Genomic DNA, 20580 nt, shown 5'->3' on the forward strand with positions numbered 1-20580 from the left:
AGCGCAGGAACTTCGTGTTCTCACCAACCTGCCATCAAGCACCCCTCCTTTGTCTCAGGCTTCTGTCCACTCCTCCTCTACCCTGTTCATGTCCAAGCTGTCTGTCTGCCAGGTTGTACCTCCCTCCAGAGTTTTATCTCAGGTTGGATTGTATATCAAAACACCACACTTCAGAGTTCCCCTCCCCCGCCACCCTCCACCCCCCCCCCCCCACCCCCAGCTTGGATCTGCACTGACTCTCTGGAGGAGGGTCTCACTGAGCAATGGCTGGGTGCTGGCTTTCCCCAAAAAGCGTTCATGTGATTGCATAGTGGCAGAGGTCCTGATATTATGTCAAATCACAACACATAGCTGGCTCTAGCTTTTACTGCACTCTGGCGTCTTTGTCCCAATACCAGCAAACATGGCTGCTCTCTGGGATTGGCTGGGACCTTTGCCAGGGGGGAGGCCCTATGGCCTCTACCAAATGCACTCCAAGTAGGGGAACCGTTTCTTCCCATGTGGTACACAGACCCCTCAGACCATGCTGTCTGCTCCTGGGGATTCTCTCTATTTCTTCATCAGAGCACCACCAGGCTCTGAAACTTCAGAATCTGTGCTCCACTGTTTATAGAATCTTGGTGGTATTGAAACCCTTTCCTTTCTCCCTGTCAATGGTTTTGGGGAACAGTCGTCTTATTCAGTCCCCTGCAACTGTTTTCACTTTTTCTCTCTCTCTCCAGTTACTTTTGGGAGGAGTGCTTTTCTTGCATGATCCTGTTGTGCTGCACTCTCCCCCTTTCTTTGTCTGTCCTCTCTTCATGAAAATGACTCCCTACCCCATGTGATTTTTGTCTTCCCCAATTCACCTCTCTGCACTGTGTATCTGCTGAGTTCTGTGGCTCAAGTTATGCAGACTGTTGCATTAATCTTCACATCAGTTTCCTAGGTGTTCAAATGGTTTGGTGCTGATCTAGTAATGTTTCAGGGATGAGATGACATCAGGGTCACCATGCTGCTCTGCCATCTTAACTCCTTTCCACACCACATCTTTATCCATTTATCAATTGATGGATACTAGGGCTGCTTCCATACCTTCGCTTTTGTGAATAATTCTGCAATAAACATGGGGGTGCACATACCTCTTTGAATTAGTGTTTTTGGATTTTTTGGGTAAATACCCAGTAGTCTAATTCCTAGATTGCAGGATAGTTCTATTTTTAATATTTTGAGGAATTTCCTTACTGTTTTCCACAATGGCTGTACCAGTTTGCATTCCCGCAAGGATTCCTTTTTCTCCTTATCCTCACCAACACTTGTTTCCTGTGTTTTTGTTTTTTAGCCATTATTATTTTTTAAGTTTATTTATTTTTGAGAGGGATGAGAGAGAGAATGAGTGGGAAAGGGGCAGGAAGAGGGAGACACAGAATCCAAAGCAGGTTCCAGACGCCAAGCTGTTAGCAAGATGACACAGGGCTTGAACCCCCAAACCACAAGATCATGACCTGAGCCAAAGTTGGACGTTTAATTGACTGAGCCACCCAGACGCCCTTGATTTTAGCCATTCTGAAAGGTGTGAGATGATATATCATTGAGGGTTTCGTTTGCATTTACCTGATGATGAGTGATATTGAGCATTTTTTCATGTGTCTGTTGGCCATCTGTATGTCTTCCCTGGAGAAGTGTCTGTAAATATCTTCTGCCCAATTTTTAGTTGGATTATTTGTTTTGTGTCAGTTCTTTATATATTTTGGATGTAATCCTTTATCAGCTATGTCATTTGCACGTATCTCTCCCATACAGTTGGTTACCTTTTAGTTTTGTTGGTAGTTTGCTTTGCTGTGCAGAAGCTTTTTATTTTGAGGAAGTACTAATAGTTTATTTTTGCTTTTTCCCCCCTTGCCTTAAGAGACATATATAGAAAAAATATTTCTATGGCTGACATAAGAGATTATTCAGTGATATTTATGTTTTTGGGTCTCACATTTAGATCTTTAATCCATTTTGAGTTTATTTTTGTATATGGTGAAAGAAAATGGCCCAGGTTCATTGTTGTGTATGTGGCTGTCTGGTTTTCCCAGTACCACTTGTGGAAGAAACTGTCTTTTTCCCGTTGCATATTCTTTTCTCTTTTGGTCAAAGATTAATTGACATATAATTGTGGGTTTATTCCTGGGCTTTCTGTCCTATTCTGTTGATCTGTGTATTCATTTGTAGGCCAGTACCTTATACTATTTTAATTAGTACTTTTTTTTAATGTGTATTTTTGAGAGAGAGAGCGAGTGAGCAGGGGAGATGCAGGGAGAGAAGGAGACACAGAATCCAAAGCAGGCTCCAGGCTCTGAGCTGTCAGTACAGTGCCCGATGTGGGGCTCGAACCCATGCACCGTGAGATCATGACCTGAGCTGAAATTGGATGCTTAACCGACTGAGCCACTCAGGCACCCCTACCACTTTGTAATGTAACTTGAAATCTGGAATTGTGATACCTCCAGTTTTGTTTTTCTTCTTCAAGATTGGTTTGGCTATTTGAGGTCTGATTTGTTTCCATACAGATTTTAGGATTATTTGTTCTAGTTCTGTGAAAATTCTATTGGTTTTTGATAGGGATGGCATTAAATGTATAGATTGCTTTGGGTAATATAGACATTTTAGCAATATTTCTTTTTCTGCTCCATGAACATGGAATGTCTTTCTATTTCTTTGCATTGTCTTGAATTTCTTTCACCAGTGTTTTATAGTTTTCAAAGTATAGGTCTTTCACCTATTTGGTCACATTTATTCCTAGATATTATTTTTGGTGCAATTATAAATGGGATTTTTTTCTTAATTTCAGTTTCTGCTGCTTCATTATTAGTGTATAGCAATGCAACAGATTTCTGTACATTGATTTTGCATTCTTTAATGAATTCATTTATCAGTTCTAGTTATTTTTGGTAGAGTCTTTCGGGTTTTCTATATATAGTATCATGCCATATGCAAATAGGAAGAGTTTTACCTCTTCCTTACCAGTTTGGATGCTCTTTATTTCTTTTTTTGTAGCCTGATTGCTGTGGGTAGTACTTCCAGTACTGTGTTGAATAAAGTGGTGATGGTGGACATTCTGGTCTTGTTCCTGACCTCAGAGGAGAAGCTCTCAGTTTTTCACCATTGAGTATGATGTTGGTTGTGGGTTTTTCTTATAAGCTCTTTATTATGTTCAGATTGTATTCCCAACCACTGCTTTTAAGCAATTGAGATTGAAGTCTTCTGTCTCACTTTAGATAGATACAACCCATAGAAATAGACATTTCATGGATGATGGTGGTCTTTGTGATAGTTCCTCACCTATTTCTCTTTCACAATGCAGCCATTTGAACATTGTGTTGATGAATGAAGGAGTTAGCAAGGGGAAATGATAATGTAGTCCTATGGCAAAAGAAAAAAAAGATTTATATTCTGGTGTTAAAATACTTGTGGATATTTGACTGATCTATGCTCAGTGCTTTGAAACAATACCTCTGGTTAGTAGCTTAGGTAGATACTGTCACATGGCTTAATGTGTGAAGACAGTGGACATTTGCAAGGCTGCATATTATAGCAATTAATAATAGGTGAAGCTCTGCAGTGAGATGGAATTGGATATGAATCCTGATCCTAAAAGTTTTTTATTTTGTGACCTTAGGTATGCTACCACTTAGTAGGAACCTAAGTTTTCTCATGTATACAATGGAGATAATTAATAGCTACTTGTTAAGATTGTGGTAAAGAACAAGAACAGCTATGTAAAACTTTCAGCCTAGTTCATAGTGTGAATCAGTAAATGTTAGCCATTGTAATTATTAAGTGTAAAATATGGTTTTGGGCTTATTTGAAAATTAAAGGCCTAGAAACAGATTCAGAGAACAGCCCTCTGGAGGGACCATCAGATGTCCTGATCTAGGATCTTTGTTTCATAGGAGAGGAAACGGAAGAGGAAAAGGAGAAAATAATTTCCTGGATGAAATAGCCAGTTAGCGGAAAGGCAGGCATTACATTTCCATCACAGGCCAGTGTTTGTCTACATAGGACAGATGTAGGAAACTTGCCTCTGGAGTTCTGTTTGATAATCACTTGTACAGAGCCTTTTGTTCACTGTGGATGGTTAGAATTATGGTCTTATTTGCAGTTTTTCATTAGAGAGTCAGTCAAAAGTGGTCAGAGATAATTTGACTCTTGGAGCTCAGATCCTGTGGTATGGTGGGCACAGTTTCATTGCTTTGCAATAACTGATATCTTTAGAGTGTGAAGTAAACATTTAAGATTTAAATAAGCCCTTATGTGAATGCTAAGCTTCTCATTTGTTGACACATTCTTCCAGTACTCAGCAAATATTCCAGCAGCTTCTCTTGCCAAGGAAATACCAAATATTTTTGAAAGATAAATCAGCTGCAAATATTAAGAACCTGGATTTTTAAGAGTACTTCAAAATAAATGATGGAAAAACCTCAAAAGTTATTATACTGTGATGTTCCAAAAAACCTTTAAGAAATTATAACTTCTTGTCTTAAATCAATAAAATATTATTTACTACTTACTTTGTACAAGGCACTGTAGGTGATTTAAGAACATGTCTTTGCCTTTGAGGTACTAACAATTTAGTAGGAAAGATGAAATGTAAGTAAATCCATCACTAGTTACATAATAAAATGGAACTTAAATAACATTTGTGAATGAAAACCAGAGAGTATTGGTAGGCAGAACCTGATGAGTTGTCAAATGAATGGTGCCATGGACATTTGCCTATTTACATTCCCCTTGTTTCAGTGCTTGATTCTGGTTTTGGAATTATCTTTTCCTCGCAGTCTTGGGGGTCTATAAATCAATGTGCTATGCATTTTCCTAACCAAGGAGTGATATCGGGAACCAGAGCATGCCCACCGAACTGTCTTCCAGAATGTGACTCAAGGGTTGAAATTGCTGATGAAATTGTTGACCCCTTTGGCTGACTTGGTTGCTTTGTTTGACTTTGCTTAGTCATGAATCTCTAGACTTCTGGTGAATTCCTATGCTGTTGCCTTGGAATAAACTCCCCCCCCCCCTTTTTTTTTTAATCAGACTTGGTATATGTGGTAGTGGCAGATAAGAGGGAAGGAGAGGCTACTCTGTAGATGTCAGGGAAGAGAGGAGGTGACATTTAGGTGGACTTGGAAAAGAGATGGAGGTAAATTGAGTGAAAAGACATTCAGTTTGTTGATATTCTATTATTGCTAATTCTAGAATACTATTAGAACCATTTCTGTGGTTTGTAAACTAATTAGGAAGCTTGTTCACAAATCCTGAGGATTTAATCCTTTACCAAGGGCAAAACCAAGGCAGTAGAGTTGGAAACCATTTCAGGTTCTTAGGTTAGAAAATAGAATTGGCTGTGAAAAGACGGGCTACAGATGCAACTATAGCTGAGATGAGGCTTAGGTCCACCATGGAAGTAGCTGTGGTGGTCTCTTCTCCCTGTTTAAAGTCTTTTTTATCTTGGCTTTGTGATAATCCATGTTTAGTAGTGGGATAAATTCAATATTTAGTCTATCAAAATTCAGTAAAATGTAACCTACACTTTCTTCACTCAACAAGATAGAGTATTTGGAAATCATATTATCTCCATTCAGCAGTTCTTATTAATATTTGAAACCACATATGGTGCTTATAAAGAACTCCCAGACACCAGTGTATATAATTCCCCAAATTCACCTTACATGTGAAATAGTTGTATTCCTTGATTAAATAATATGTGTTAAATTCTGTCTGGAGATACACATCCACTTCCTAAGCCAGTAAGAGATAAATACCAACATACTGGGCTAGAACTTGGTCCAATCTATGCTCTAAAAAACTAATTTTATTGTTGGCAAAATGTACTAATGAACTGGGAAAAGGAAAATAGGGAAATGATCAAGGTCCATCTTCCCCTTTTCTCTTCTGTTTTATTTTTCTAAACCAAGTTCTCCTTAAATTCCAGAAGAGGAAAATATTTTTTCTTAACATGATTTTTGAGGGGAAATAAGTGCATTTCTGCTTTTGCTTGTGGAATTAAAATATTCCTTACCTTGATTTTTATAGCAAACTGGTAATGCGTACATTTGAATTTCTGGCAAGCCTTAGAAAGTAACAGTATACTTGTTTTGCATTTATTCCTCACTGGCTGGATGAATTTTTAAAACATGAGGTAAATCAAGTGGGAAGATTAAAATCATATGGTTTTGCATAGACTGTCAGTAATGAGGATGAAACTGGCATTTTTCCATCTGCTTATTTGATTATACATTTTGTACTTATTTTTAAGACCAAACTAGAACAGTTGGAAAGTGTTGTTGAAGTCCAAAATGGAAAGCACTTTTTAGTCATTTTTATAATGAATTGTGGATCTTTCAAATGCGTATGTTCAGACTGTTGGGACATGATCAAGTAGGTTTTTCTTTCCTCAGAGAGTTTATTCAAAAATATGTTTGTGGCAGAGGCTTTTCATTTAACCTATCTAAGGGAGATCTTTGGGAATTGTACCGTTGTCTGCTTGTGTTGCCATAGGATTGCCCATCTTTATATCTTCCGAGAGATAACTGCTTTTCAGTGAGGTGGAGCAGAGAGAACGTGAGCTTTTATAGTTAGGAAATAATGTATCTACATCTGATTCTCCCCTGATTTTTGTTTTTCAAATGAAATTGAAGTACTTTTATTTCCCAAGGGTTATTAGGAGCATTAGAAGTGATGAGTGCATCAAAAGCCATTTAGTAAATGATAGTAATTGTTACATAGATGTGATTGAGAAAAGACATTTTAACATGTAAATATTTCCTGCCTGACTTCCTGCTTACATTTCTGTTGGCTTTCTGTCTTTGTCAGCTCAATCCCTGGATCTGTTTGTAATATAAAAGTAGAAAAAAAAAGGTAGAAAAGGAGGTGATCTAAAGTAGAAGAAAAGGAAAAAAAAAGAGGTTGAAACAGAGTGTCTGCCACTTCATTTCAAAGAGCTGAGGAAGTTTGGGGGTGCAGATAGCGACTTGGGTGGGCCTCACAAAGAGACCTGTGGTTTACTGAGGTAGAGGCCCTCAAGCAATATTGTCCAATAGAATTTTCTGCAGTTATGGAATTGTTCTGTATCTGAAATGTCCATTAAATAAGGTAGCCATTGGCTACATGTGACTGTTGATATTTGAAATGGCTAGTTTGACTGCAGAACTTTAAATTTCATTTCATTTTAATTAATTTAAATGTAAATAGCTGGATATGGCTAGTGGCTACTTTATTGGACAGTACTACTCCGGACAATCTAGGGGATATGAGAATCTGAGAGAAGGAAGAATAGGAGAGGAGGCTTTAACAAACTAAGGACTAACAAGCTAAGGTTCTAACAGCTAAGGACTCAAAGCTGGCTGGGGCACAAGGGGCCCTGATTAATATTATGGTTATATGGGTAATAATAAAAACTTCCTTTCATTAGCATGATGATAATTTAAGAATTTTATGGACATAAAACTCCTGAGAGTTTATATTTATTTATATAAATTCATTTTAAACACATAGCCATACCCACTGTCCTCATCTAGAATTCAACTTGATGTATAAATAATTCTAAATATTTTATTTAGGAAATTAGAACTAATTATCTGTAGGCTTTATATTGCATAGCAAGATTCATTTTCTCAAACGATGACAACCACAACCACCAGGACCTATTTTTTCTCTAGCAGTCCAGCAGATGAGTCTTAAAGGTTCAAGAACCTTAGAAATGAATAAGAAATGGTGTGTGTGTGTGTGTATACATACATACATATATATATATATATATATATATATGTATACATGTGTATGTGTATGTGTGTGTGTGTGTGTGTGTATATATATATATATATATATAATTTTGTATTCCATATTTATCCTTTATGTTTTCCCATATTTGCCTTGGAACTGATAGCCTTGATCACTTTCCATTGTTGAAACTAAAAATGCCAGATAAATGTTTTCCCACCCTCCCCTGTAGCTGGGGTGTCAATGTGTGTCCCTTAACCACTGTTTCTGAATTGGAATTGGAACTAGAGACACAGCATGAGGAGCACGTGGGGAATTCTGATGGTGGTAGCAATAACACGAGTGAGTACTGAGGCCATGGCAGATGTCAGAGACGGCAGCAATGCTGTCCTCACTGACACCAATTCTGCAGAAAGATTTTGGACATAGTTCCTGCTTGCCTAACCCCAAAGCTGATTCTTCCACCATGACTAGGAAGCTACCCAATATCCTTTTAATGAATTAATATTCCACTTAAACTTGGCAGAATTGGCTTTTGCTGCTTACAAGTAGAACCCTGACTGAAACAGATACTCACAGGGGTCTGTAACCCTGAAATGGTTAGAGTCTCCTATAAACTCTCACTTATTATGACTCTGAGACCATCACAAGTGGTATAAGTAAGACAGAAACACAAAAATCCAGAGCTGGAGAAAAGGTTTATGCTTCAAGTTACAGCTAGTGTTTGTTCAATAGTGTAAACTGCCCTAAAATGCAGACAGAAAGAAAAAGGGGTGATAAGGCTTACTTATGGATCATTGACTTATAAAGGAGAATATCAAGATTCTGAGTTATCTCCATTATAGTGAACACCTTAATAATGAAATAACCAATTCCATCTAAAGGCTCATGATACCAGGAATCTGACGCTTTACTTTCCTCTGCCCAAACACTTGAATCCAACGATACCTAGTTTTCTCCATCTTCTATTCTGTCTCCCCAAATTTGATATCAAGGATATTTCTAGTCACTACTATGACACCCTATCTAAAAATACAAAGTATTCAGACATATATTAACCTCAGTCTGCAATTTGACCATGCTTCTAGATTTGTGGAAATCAGTACATAGTCAGAGGATTCATTCTTAGAAATTGGTATGTAATAAATAGGTTATGAAAGTGCAATTTCCCCCTGCATATTTTAATGAGAGTTTCAGCTATAAAGCAGATTGGGCTAGAATTTTAATGATGTTAAATAATTTCACTTGGGACTAGAAGTCTTAGATATAATCTCTTTTTCACAAACAATGATACTGTTTTATTAAAGGAAGTATATTCTCCCATCATTTGCTGCGTTTATACAACATTAGCATTGCTGAATATTTGACATATACATCAAAGAAGGAATAATGAGCATTCCTTTATTGTCATATAATGAAAGTTATAATTTGCCACATCTTATTTAATTATGAATAAATTCAGAGGTGTGTGTTATGTTTATAACACATGTTCTCAAACACATTATAAACTAAAGTCTCCCATATTCCCATTCTTTCCCAAAATGGGAAAGAAAAACATCAGGGAACTTGGAAAATATTTTTTTCCTTAAACATTTATTATGAAAATTTCAAATGTACAAAAAATTAAAGCCAATAGTCTTGTGCACCTATTCTGATTATACATCTTTAATGATTGTCAACATTCAGTTGTATTTATTTCATCTCTTTTTGCATTCCTGCCACCTCACCCCACCTTTTCTTCTCTTTGGCTGCAGTAGTTTAAAGTAAATACAAAACATCATGTCATTTTGCTCCTTAATATTTTAACATGAATTTCTGAAAAAGTGAGGGCATTTTCTAATATTGCTAATATATTCTAATATGGCAATATTATAGTTAATAAAATTAATAAATAATTGCCTAATATTGCTTAATACCCATTCTGTATTCAAATTTCATTGATTTTCTTAAAGATGTCTTTTTTGTATTCCTTTTTTTTTAATGTTTATTTATTTTTGACAGAGAGAGAGAGTGAGAGAGACAGAGCATGAGTGGGGGAGGGTCAGAGAGAGAGAGGGAGACACAGAATCTGAAGCAGGCTCCAGGCTCCGAGCTGTCAGCACAGAGCCCGACGTGGGGCTTGAACTCACAGACCGCGACCCCGAGATCATGACCTGAGCCTAAGTCGGACGCTCAACTGACTGAGCCACGCAGGTGCCCCATTTTTGTAGTTCTTTTAAATTAGGATCTAAACATGATAGTTCACACATTGTTTATGGTTGTTATTTATCTTAAGACCAACCCCCTCCATCTTCCCCACAGCCTTATTTTTTCAAACCCTTGACATAGTGAACAAATCAGGTCTATTGACTTACACAGAATCCTTCTATTGGATTTGCCTATTACTTCTTCATGGTACAGTTTAACTTGTTTCTCTTATTGTATAGACTTAAAGTTAGATCTAAAGTCAGATTCCACTTTTTTTTGACAAAAATAATTCATAAGTGGCATGTGTACTTCATTTTGTCCAATTAAGGAAGCAAATAATATCCCACTTTTATGATACTAAGATTAATTCATGAGTTCAGGGGTTGATGCTCTGATCCTTTTACTATAAATTATCCTTCAGTGTATTCCCGAATAATTTTGGCATCTATTGATGACTATTGTCTGAATCAGATTTTTAGTTAGGAATCACAAAATGTTGATTTTCCAACTCTCGTTTCTTTTGCGTTTCCTAGCTGGGATTCTTTATAGAGAACTTCCCTCATCCATGAATGCTGTGTGGTTATTCTGCTAATTCATTTCAAAAAAGGCAGGATGGGTGCCTAATTCTCTCTTTTTTTAAAGTTTATTTTACTTCCAATATAATTAACATAGAGTGTTGTATTAGTTTAAGGTTAGAGTGATTCAGCAATTCTGTACATCACTCAGTGCTCATCGTGATAAGCGCACTCCCAATTCCTTTCACCTGTTTCATGCATTCCTCCCTTCCTCCCCAGTAATCTTCTAGTAACCATCAATTTGTTCTCTATATATAATTGAGAAGTCTGTTTTTTGATTTGTCTCTTTTTGCCTTTGTTAATTTTTTTTTTCAATTTTCTTTTTCTGACGGACTTATTTATTTTAGCATTATACCCTCTAGATCCATCCATGTTGTTGTAAATGGCAAGGTCTCATTCTTTTTTATAGTATATGTATGTATACCAACTTCTTTATTCATTCATCTCTTGATGGTCACTTGGGCTGCTTCTATAATTTGACTGCTGCAAAGCTGCAATAAACATAGTGGTGCATATATCTTTGCAAATTGGTATTTTCATATTCTTTAGCAAAATATCCAGTAGTGCAATTACTAGATCATATGGTAATTTTATTTTTAATTTTTTGAGAAGCCTCCACCTTGTTTTTTACAATGGCTGTGCCAGCTTACATTCCTACCAATGGTGCATGAAGGTTTCTTTTTTCCTGCATCTTCACTAACACTTGTTATTTCTTGTGTTTTTGATTTTAGTCATTCTGACAGGTATGAGGTAATTTATCATTGTGGTTTTCATTTGCATTTCCTTGATTATGAGTGATGTGGAACGTCTTTTCATGTATCTGTTGGCCATCTGGATGTCGTCTTTGGAGAAATGTCTATTCATGTCTTCTGCCCATTTTTAATTGGATTATTCTTTTGGTTTTGAGTTGTATAAGTTCTTTATATATTTTGAATACTAACCCTTTATTGGATATGTCATTTGAAAATATCTTCTCCCATTCCATAGGTTGCCTTTTAGTTTTGTTGATTGTTTCCTGTGCTGTGCAGAGGCTTTTTATTTTAATGTAGTCCCAATAGTTTATTTTTGCTTTTGTTTCCCTTGCTTCAGGAGACATATTTAGAAAAATGTGGCTATGGCTGATGTCAGAGAAATTGCTGCTTATGGTCTCTTTTAGGATATTTAATCATTTTTCTTTAATGATGAATTTTCAGAAGAAAGATCTGGAATCAGAAGCTGATTCTCTGGTACATCACCATTCTCCTTTCAGGACCAAGACATTCATTATACCAGCTATGGAGAAAGTTGGGTGCTGCAGACTCACAGTTGAGCCCTCCATAGGAATGTCCTCAACAGAAAGAGCTGTTTTACTTGAGGTTATGTACCACCCTCTTGCCTGGGGACACCTAGACCCAATGACTGGTTACTGGGATTGTTGTGTGTGTGTGTGTGTGTGTGTGTGTGTGTGTGTGTGTGTGTGTGTGTGTGTAGGTAGGTATAAGTCTTGACCTGCTGTCCTTAAATTGTGACAAATATGAAATACATAATGCTTAGGGCCACTTGTACCCCAATGTTCATAGCAGCACTCTCAACAATAGCCAAATTATGGAAAGAGCCTAAATGTCCATCAACTGATGAATGGATAAAGAAATTGTGGTTTATATACACAATGGAATATTACGTGGCAATGAGAAAAAATGAAATATGGCCTTTTGTAGCAACGTGGATGGAACTGGAGAGTGTGATGCTAAGTGAAATAAGCCATACAGAGAAAGACAGATACCATATGGTTTCACTCTTATGTGGATCCTGAGAAACTTAACAGGAACCCATGGGGGAGGGGAAGGAAAAAAAAAACAAACAGGTTAGAGTGGGAGAGAGCCAAAGCATAAGAGACTCTTAAAAACTGAGAACAAACTGAGGGTTGATGGGGGGTGGGAGGGAGGAGAGGGTGGGTGATGGGTATTGAGGAGGGCACCTTTTGGGATGAGCACTGGGTGTTGTATGGAAACCAATTTGTCAATAAATTTCATATATAAAAAAAATAATAAAAAAAATAAAAATAAAAAATTAAAAAATTTCAAAATAGTGCAAGGGAGAGAAGGAAGTTAGGATTGTTAACAGCTAAATCTGGATGATAGGTATATGAGGATTATTATATCATTCACTCTACTTTTATGTATATTTGAAATATTATAAATGGCAAAATATTAATATATGTAGTACTATTCCTTCAACTCTTCTGTAAGTTTGAAATTTTTCTAAGTAAAACATTAGGAGAAAAAAAAAAAGAAATACATAATGCTTAACTCCCACATACATAATGCTTAAATACAAGGATAAACTAAACTCTTTATCATGTTGAAGAAAGTTACAGTGATCCCAACAAATCTTGTTTGGAATTTCTTATAGTGCTAACCACACAATGGCATGTTTACTTATAATGTGTTATACTCTGCTATATTGATTTGGTAATAGCAAGCATGTGAACAAAATCATAATTAAACTGGAAGGAAATTGATCTTTAATACATAATCTATAAATAAAGTAGTAAGAAAATAACCTTATATACAAAAGAGTGTATAATGATGTGTTGTTTGTAAAAGAACATGTTTTTTCAACATGAAGTTTATTTGTATTTCATTTTCGTATACTTTAAGATAAACATTTTTACTATATTTGTTCACAGTACTGCATCCGCCTGATAAACATATGATCTTTTTTTTTATTTTTTATTTTTAATTTCTTTTTTTTTTCAACGTTTATTTATTTTTGGGACAGAGAGAGGCAGAGCATGAACGGGGGAGGGGCAGAGAGAGAGGGAGACACAGAATTGGAAACAGGCTCCAGGCTCTGAGCCATCAGCCCAGAGCCCGACGCGGGGCTCGAACTCACAGACCGCGAGATCGTGACCTGGCTGAAGTCGGACGCTTAACCGACTGCGCCACCCAGGCGCCCCGATGTTCTTTTTAATAGAATTGTCTACTGACTAACATTTCTACATCTTTAATAATAAATGTAAAGTTAATGCTAGGAAGTATGTGAATCTGAATCTTCATAGAAAAATTAGCATTATTCTCCTGTCATTTTAATTCCAAGAGCCCTCTACTTTTTTGTCCTTCCATGATATTTGGCAATAAGATAGGGCAATTCTTGTTGGACTGCTTCACAGCACCCTTACCCCTGCCAATATCTAGCAGGGTGAGAGGAGGTGACAAAACAAGGAATAGGCAGAGTGGGCGGAACTCCTGCCTCAGTCAGTGCAATTCCACTTTTTACTTGTTTTGTATACTTGAATTTCTTGCAAGCTTTCATTTGCAAAAAATGTTCCTGTGCTAACTAACATCATTTTGAAAACCACTCAAAAAGGGCATAGGTGCTATAAGAAATATTTAAATAAATAAATAAATAAATAAATAAATAATGACATTGCTTTACTCACAAAGTAGTGACTATTTTAAAAATGTTCTCTCTACTTTCCATAATGCAGATGTGCATGTGTATCTCATAATATTTGCTTGCTGATTCTTTGCTAGACTGCATATTTTCTCATTAGAAAGTTCGTAGTACTTTTTTTTGATCAAAAAATGGCCCCCAAATGTAATGCAATCATATTCATCTCTATTTTAAATTAAAATCATTATTTTCATAAAAATATTCAAATAAACTATCATGTTTTAATATACAATCAAAATATTTTATATAGCAAAAAAGGGTACAGAATATACTAGGTTGGAAAATCAACAGCAAAATTTGTGCCTATTATTGCTACCTTAGAATTTCTAATTGGATGTATAGGATCTGTAAGCTTCAATTTTCCCCTTTCCCCTTTTTTCAAATAAAATTGTTTTTGCATGTATCTTTCTCATCTGAAACCCTAGGGCTGTATCTTGATTAGTCTAAGTGAGGATGAGTACATAGAATACACCCAATGGTTTTTTTGTGTCTTAGGTTTGCCCAATTTGATAGAATGAGCATCTTAATAATCTCCACCTGGGGGAGATGTTTTCTTCACATCCTGTGGTAGTGTGATTAAGGATGCTCACTGTTTTAGTTCCTGCTGGCTACCAGCCATAGCCTTGAGGTGGACTGGCCTCAGAAAGTTGGGAAAAGCAAGGCCAGCAGAATAGAAAAATGGAAAGAGTTTGTATACTTATTAACATCACAGGCTGCTGTATCAATCTCTAGACTTTTCTTTATATAATGTAAAAATGTTTCCTATTGCTTAACCCAGTCTTAATTGGCATTTCTGTTATTTTTAGCAAAAAATCCCATAGCACCCTTCCTCAAACAACAAAAAAAACTGCCAGGCAGACAATATGGCATTGTGGGTATAATTATAGAAGTTAGTCTGTTATTTTTGTTTTCAATGTTACAGTAGAATTCTCTTAACCCTATTCTGTGTTTAAATTCAGTTCTGGACAAACACATTTCTGGAAATGCCAGGGAGGCCATGATTGTGGAATTTAGGGAGAAGCAGAAATTGATACAAGGCACTGAAGCCTGGCTTCTGTCAGTTTACTCTGTCATCTTGCCTTTTTATTTTATTTTATTTTTTTTTAACTCTTTCCTCACCTTGACTTTCTAGCCCCCAGCATCTGGCTCACACCTTGCATTGGTTGCTCTCATTAATATTGGATCCATCAGTGATTGGGCAACTCTATTGAATACCAAAATTTTTTTCATGTTTTACTTTATTTTGATGATTCAGTAGTTTTAACATATGAATTGGTTTTCTGTGTCAGAAGGAAAACTAAAGATACTGGGGGAAAATTTAGATAATGAAGTAGGAAATAAAGCAATAGGTAAGTGCATTTGCTGCAGATTAAGTAAAACCAACAGTGAGAAAAACAATAAGGATCACTGAAGGGAAGAATAAGGTAATAGAGTGTACCTGTGGAGCTGAGAAAGAATTTCTTTTCCAGACAATTTATTCTTATTCAGGCTAGAATAGTTGAAAAATGTATACAATTTTTTCTTGAGAAAATCTCTTAAGAAAATGTGTTGTCATGAAATCATCCTCCCTGTTACTTAGGCACATTGTTTAGCCATATCCTCAGCTCTGGCTGGAAATACCATTATATGCCCATTCCTCACCTTTTTTGCTTACTTTACCTGCCTCTGTGTGTGCCCTCAACTACTCTCATGACTTCAAAGCTTCTATTAAATGGAATTCTCTATTGACTAGTATTTCAACATCTTTAATAATAAAATGTAAAATTAATGTTAGGTAGTGTGAACAAAATTATAATGAAACTAGAATTTCTGACTGCAAACCTTAGCTTTAGCCAAGATGTTTTCCCAGCTCAAAATGTATTCATTCAGCTGTTTGTAGGACATTGCCCCCAGAATTTCTGCAGGCAGCTCACTTTGTCATATCCCAAAACAGAATCCATTGTTTTCTCAGTAACCAGCTCCTTCATTTCTTCTCTAAGCAAATACTTAATGTCTATCTAATGTGTTCAGGCTTTGTCTTAAGAGAGCCAACCCTCCAGAAGTATAGAATAGTGAGAAAACAGATAACATAAAACAAAAACTATTATTTTGTAGTTAGTGCAAGGCTTGTTATAGGAGGATATGTGATCTGAGATATTTTATGTGACTTCTCTGTGCCTCAGTTCCTTTATCTGTAAAATGGAGACAATAGAATCTCTTCAGATTGAGTGCGATGATTGATTTAATCAATATATATGAAGGGCACAGGACACACTAAGTGATCAATAATTATTAGCTATTATATTATTATTATTAATGACATTATACAGAAACTGAAAGCTAAGCCTTAAATGTCATGTTTACTGGTGAAGCATTAGAACTGTTCTGTCATCACTTACATTTAATTTTTTTCTGGAAGTGCTTGCCAATACAATTAAATGAGAAAAAGATGAGGTATAGAAATTGAAGGAAAGAGGCAAAAGACAGTTGATTTCAGATGATTTGACTATTGTCTTTGCTCAGGCTGCCACAATAAAATACTACAGGTTGAGTGTTCTAAACAACAGAAATTTTCTCATAGGTCTAGAGCTGGAAGTCTGAGATCAGGGTGCTAGCAAGGTTGAGTTCTGGTGAGAACTATTCCTGCCTGGCAAATGGCCATTTACTTGCTGTGTCCTCACATGATGGAGACAGAGAGCAAACAAAGTATCTGGTGTCTCTTCTTATAAGGGCACCAATGTCATCTTGAGGATCTCACTCTTATGACTTCATTTAAACCTAATTACTTCCCAAAAGTCAATCTCCAGATATCAACACATTGATGGCTTCAACATAGGGATTTTATGGGGATATAATTCAATCCTAACAACGATATATAGAAGCCCAATTAAATGGCTGACAAAATAATAGAAGCAATAGATTATTACTCCTTAAAGTAGCTGACTACTATATTAATATATAAAAAGCAATAGTTGTACAACATATAGAAAAAAACATAATGGTAGGATTACATTTACAGTAACAACCAGAGATATAAAATATTTATGAATAAGCCTTACAACATTTTGTAAAATCTATGTGAAAATGACTACAGATTACTTCTGAGACCTTGTTCTTAGAAAGATATTATTATAAAAATACTAGTACTATATAAATTAATTTGTAAGTTTAATATGAGCCCAATAAAGATGTAGCATATTAATCTTTGATTTATTTTAAAGTTCACATGGAAAATAAACATAGATTAGCCAGAAAATTATAGAAAATAATACATAACAAAACAGCATGTTATAGGTATTAAATTGTGTTTATTTTATTTAATAAATATTTGGTAGTATTTATTATGTGCTATACATGGTTATAAGTTCTTTATATATATTAAATATTATCATGTAATAATTCTTATAACAAAGCTGTCAAGAGGGTGTTACTATTATACCCATTTTACAGATATGAAAACTGAGGCACAGAGAAGTCCAGTAATTTGCTCAAGGTCTCACAGTTTGTAAGTAGAAGAACCAGGCTTCAAACTCAGGTAATCTGGCTCCAGAGTCTAATGTTCTGAACTAGTACACTGTGCTGCAGTCAATAAAATAGTTTAGTATGAGTATAAGAATAAACATAGAGATAGATAAAATAAAACTGAATTAAGATATAGACATGAAAATGTATGAAAATGTAGTGTATAATAAAACATACATTTTAAGAAAGGAGAAATGATGGATTATTTAATAAGTTGTGTTAAGAAAATTGAAAAAAAATAAAGATGGATCTTTACTAATTTTTACCACCAAATTGTATGTGGATCAAAATGTAAATGTAAAAATGAATTGAAACCATAAAAATACTATAAGAAAATATACAGGAATTAAAAAAATAATCTTTTGGTGGTAAAACTTTCTAAACAGTGCACAGAATTCAGGAGCCATGAAAGAAAAATTTGATAAATTTCATTATGTGAAATGAAACGTTAGTCTTCTTTTTTAAAATTAGTTTTACTTTTGAGAGAGAGAGATTGTGTGCACAAACCAGGGAGGGGGAGAGAGAGAGGAAGAGAGAGAATCCCAAGCAGCTCTGTGCTGACAGACAGTGGGGCTCAATCTCACAACCCTGAGATCATGATCTGAACTGAAATCAAGAGTCAGATCTTAACCAACTGATCCCCCCAGGTGCCCCTGAAATGTTAATCTTCTAAGAGTACTTCACTTATGCAGGAAATTAATTATTGTCATGTGGTACAAGCATTTTCCAAATTTATCATCTTTCTTTATGAAAGTCAAACAAGATCAAAAGTAAGCTTTATTTTAAATTTGTTATTTGAAGTAATATTTCTAGGAATATGTCACTTAAAGAATTGGGAAATAAGTATTTATTTAGTAGTGTGGTGGTTGGGGAGAGAAAACTGAAAGTATTTGGTATTTGATATTTGAAGTGAAATAGAGCTGTGGATAAGGTACTAAATGAGTGATTCCAATTGGATTTAGAAATGAATATTTAAAATAAAGATCAGGGGTACTGGGTGGCGCAGTCGGTTAAGTATCTGACTCTTGATTTGGACTCAGGTCATGATCTCAGGGTTGAGGGTTCATGGCATAGAGCCCCACATTGGGCTCTGCACTAATAGTGTGGAGCCTACTTGGGATTCTCTCTCTTTCTCTCTCTGCCCCTTCCCCCCCGCCCTTTCTTTGTCAAAATAAATAAATAAACATAAAATGAAATGAAATAAAAAAATCAGAAAGGGTACAAGTATGTTTTCAAGAAAACCTCAAACTTATGCCAACCTGACTCAGAGAAATTCCATTTATAAAATCTTCAAAAACTAAAATATGAAATAACTAGAATTAAAACACTAAAATTAATATAAAATATGGAAGAAAAGGTAGAAAATAATGACTTAGAATCCTGCTACAACACAGCCACCACTATGATTTTGACATATTGTGCCAGGTCTTCTGCTCGGGGTCTCACAAGACTGGAATCAAAGAATCATTCAGGGCTGTAATCTCATCTGAATCTCAGGATCCCCTCCCAAGGTCATTCAGATTGTTGGCAGAATTCAACTGCTTGCAGTAGGAAGTGAGGTCCCTATTTTCTGGCAGGCTATGAGCTGGGACAACTCTGAGCTTTAGAGGCCATTACATCCTAGCCATGTGGTTGTATGCCATGTCAGCTTACTTTTTCTTTTCTTTTTTTTTTTTTTTTCAACGTTTATTCATTTTTGGGACAGAGAGAGACAGAGCATGAATGGGGGAGGGGCAGAGAGAGAGGGAGACACAGAGTCGGAAACAGGCTCCAGGCTCTGAGCCATCAGCCCAGAGCCCGACGCGGGGCTCGAACTCATGGACCGCGAGATCGTGACCTGGCTGAAGTCGGACGCTTAACCGACTGCGCCACCCAGGCGCCCCTCAGCTTACTTTTTCAAATCCAGCGGGAAAATCTCTCTCCAGTCTATTACTAGTAAGTCATATAATTTATCATAACCATAGGTGTGGCTATCCAATCACCATTGCCATGTAGTGTAACCTAAACAAAGGAAGGCTACTCCACCATATTCACAGGTCTCATCATGGGAAGGGATTATATAGGGTACATATACCAGGCTATGAGGGAATTATACAAAGTATATACACCAAGGGGTAGGGATCTTGGGAGCCATCTCAGAACTTTTCCTACCACAGCTACTTTTAAGATTTTTTTTTTTGGTCTTTTTTTTTTTTTTCTTTTTTTTCCATTTGTCTATTTATGGTGTTTCTAGATGTGAATTTTAAAATTTATCCAGTTTGGAGTTCATTGGTCTTTAATCTGTGGGTTAAATAGTTTCATTTGTTTTGAAAAAATTCTTAGGGATTATTTCTAAATAAAGTTCATGATTCATTCATGTTTTTTACTTTCCTTTGAAACTCCAATATTTGTATATAATGTTTTCACTGTATCCTTTATGTCTTTCAAACATTTTTGTATGTTTCCATTCTTTGCTTTTATTGTAGGTTATTTTCTTTTTAGCTCTCCTCCAGTTCATTAATTCTCTATTTAGCTTAAGTTTGTTGAAACCAAACACAGAGTTCTTAATTTCTGTTATAATAGGTTTTGGTTATGGAGCTCCCATTTTGCTCTTTTTCACATCAGCTATTTAATTTTTTATAGTTTTTAATTCTTGCTACAGTGTTTCTTATGCACTTGAACATAGTAAGTACACTTGTTTTAAAGTCTATGACTGTTAATTCTCATATATGGAGCCCCTCTGGATCTGTTTCTACCATCTGTTGTTTTTACTGTTTGTCATTCATGGTACCTTTTCTCTTCATATATTTCTTCAGTGAATCCCAGCTGATGGTCACTTGATGTGGTATTTGAAAACTTGTTTATAGAAATAGTTTAAATCCTAGGATAATATTATCTTTTTTTTTCTTTTTTTTAATATTTATTTTTGAAAGAGAGAGCATGAGCGGGGGAAGGATAGAGAGAGAGGGAGACAGAAACCAAAGCAAGCCCCAAGCTCTGAGCTGTCAGCACAGAGCCTGATGTGGGGCTTGAACTCACAAACCATGAGATCATGACCTGAGCCAGAGTCAGATGCTTAACCAAATGAGCCACCCAGGCACCCGGGATAATATTATCTTTATAGAGAATAAAAAATGTTTTATCTGATTTTTCTGGTTTCAGT

The 20580-nt window shown here is 35.9% G+C and overlaps 1 long non-coding RNA gene across 1 annotated transcript in view; it reads left to right on the top strand.

Annotated features, from left to right (window-relative positions):
- The first annotated feature begins 17362 nt into the window (after window positions 1-17362).
- LOC123380083 overlaps window positions 17363-20580 on the top strand; it is a 90523-nt gene continuing 87305 nt past the window's right edge. The window contains exon 1 of the long non-coding RNA XR_006585380.1: window positions 17363-17451. This is a non-coding gene — a long non-coding RNA (uncharacterized LOC123380083). The remainder of the gene's footprint in view (window positions 17452-20580) is intronic.

This window comes from Felis catus, chromosome C2, assembly GCF_018350175.1.
Source record: "Felis catus isolate Fca126 chromosome C2, F.catus_Fca126_mat1.0, whole genome shotgun sequence".
NCBI lineage: Eukaryota > Metazoa > Chordata > Mammalia > Carnivora > Felidae > Felis > Felis catus.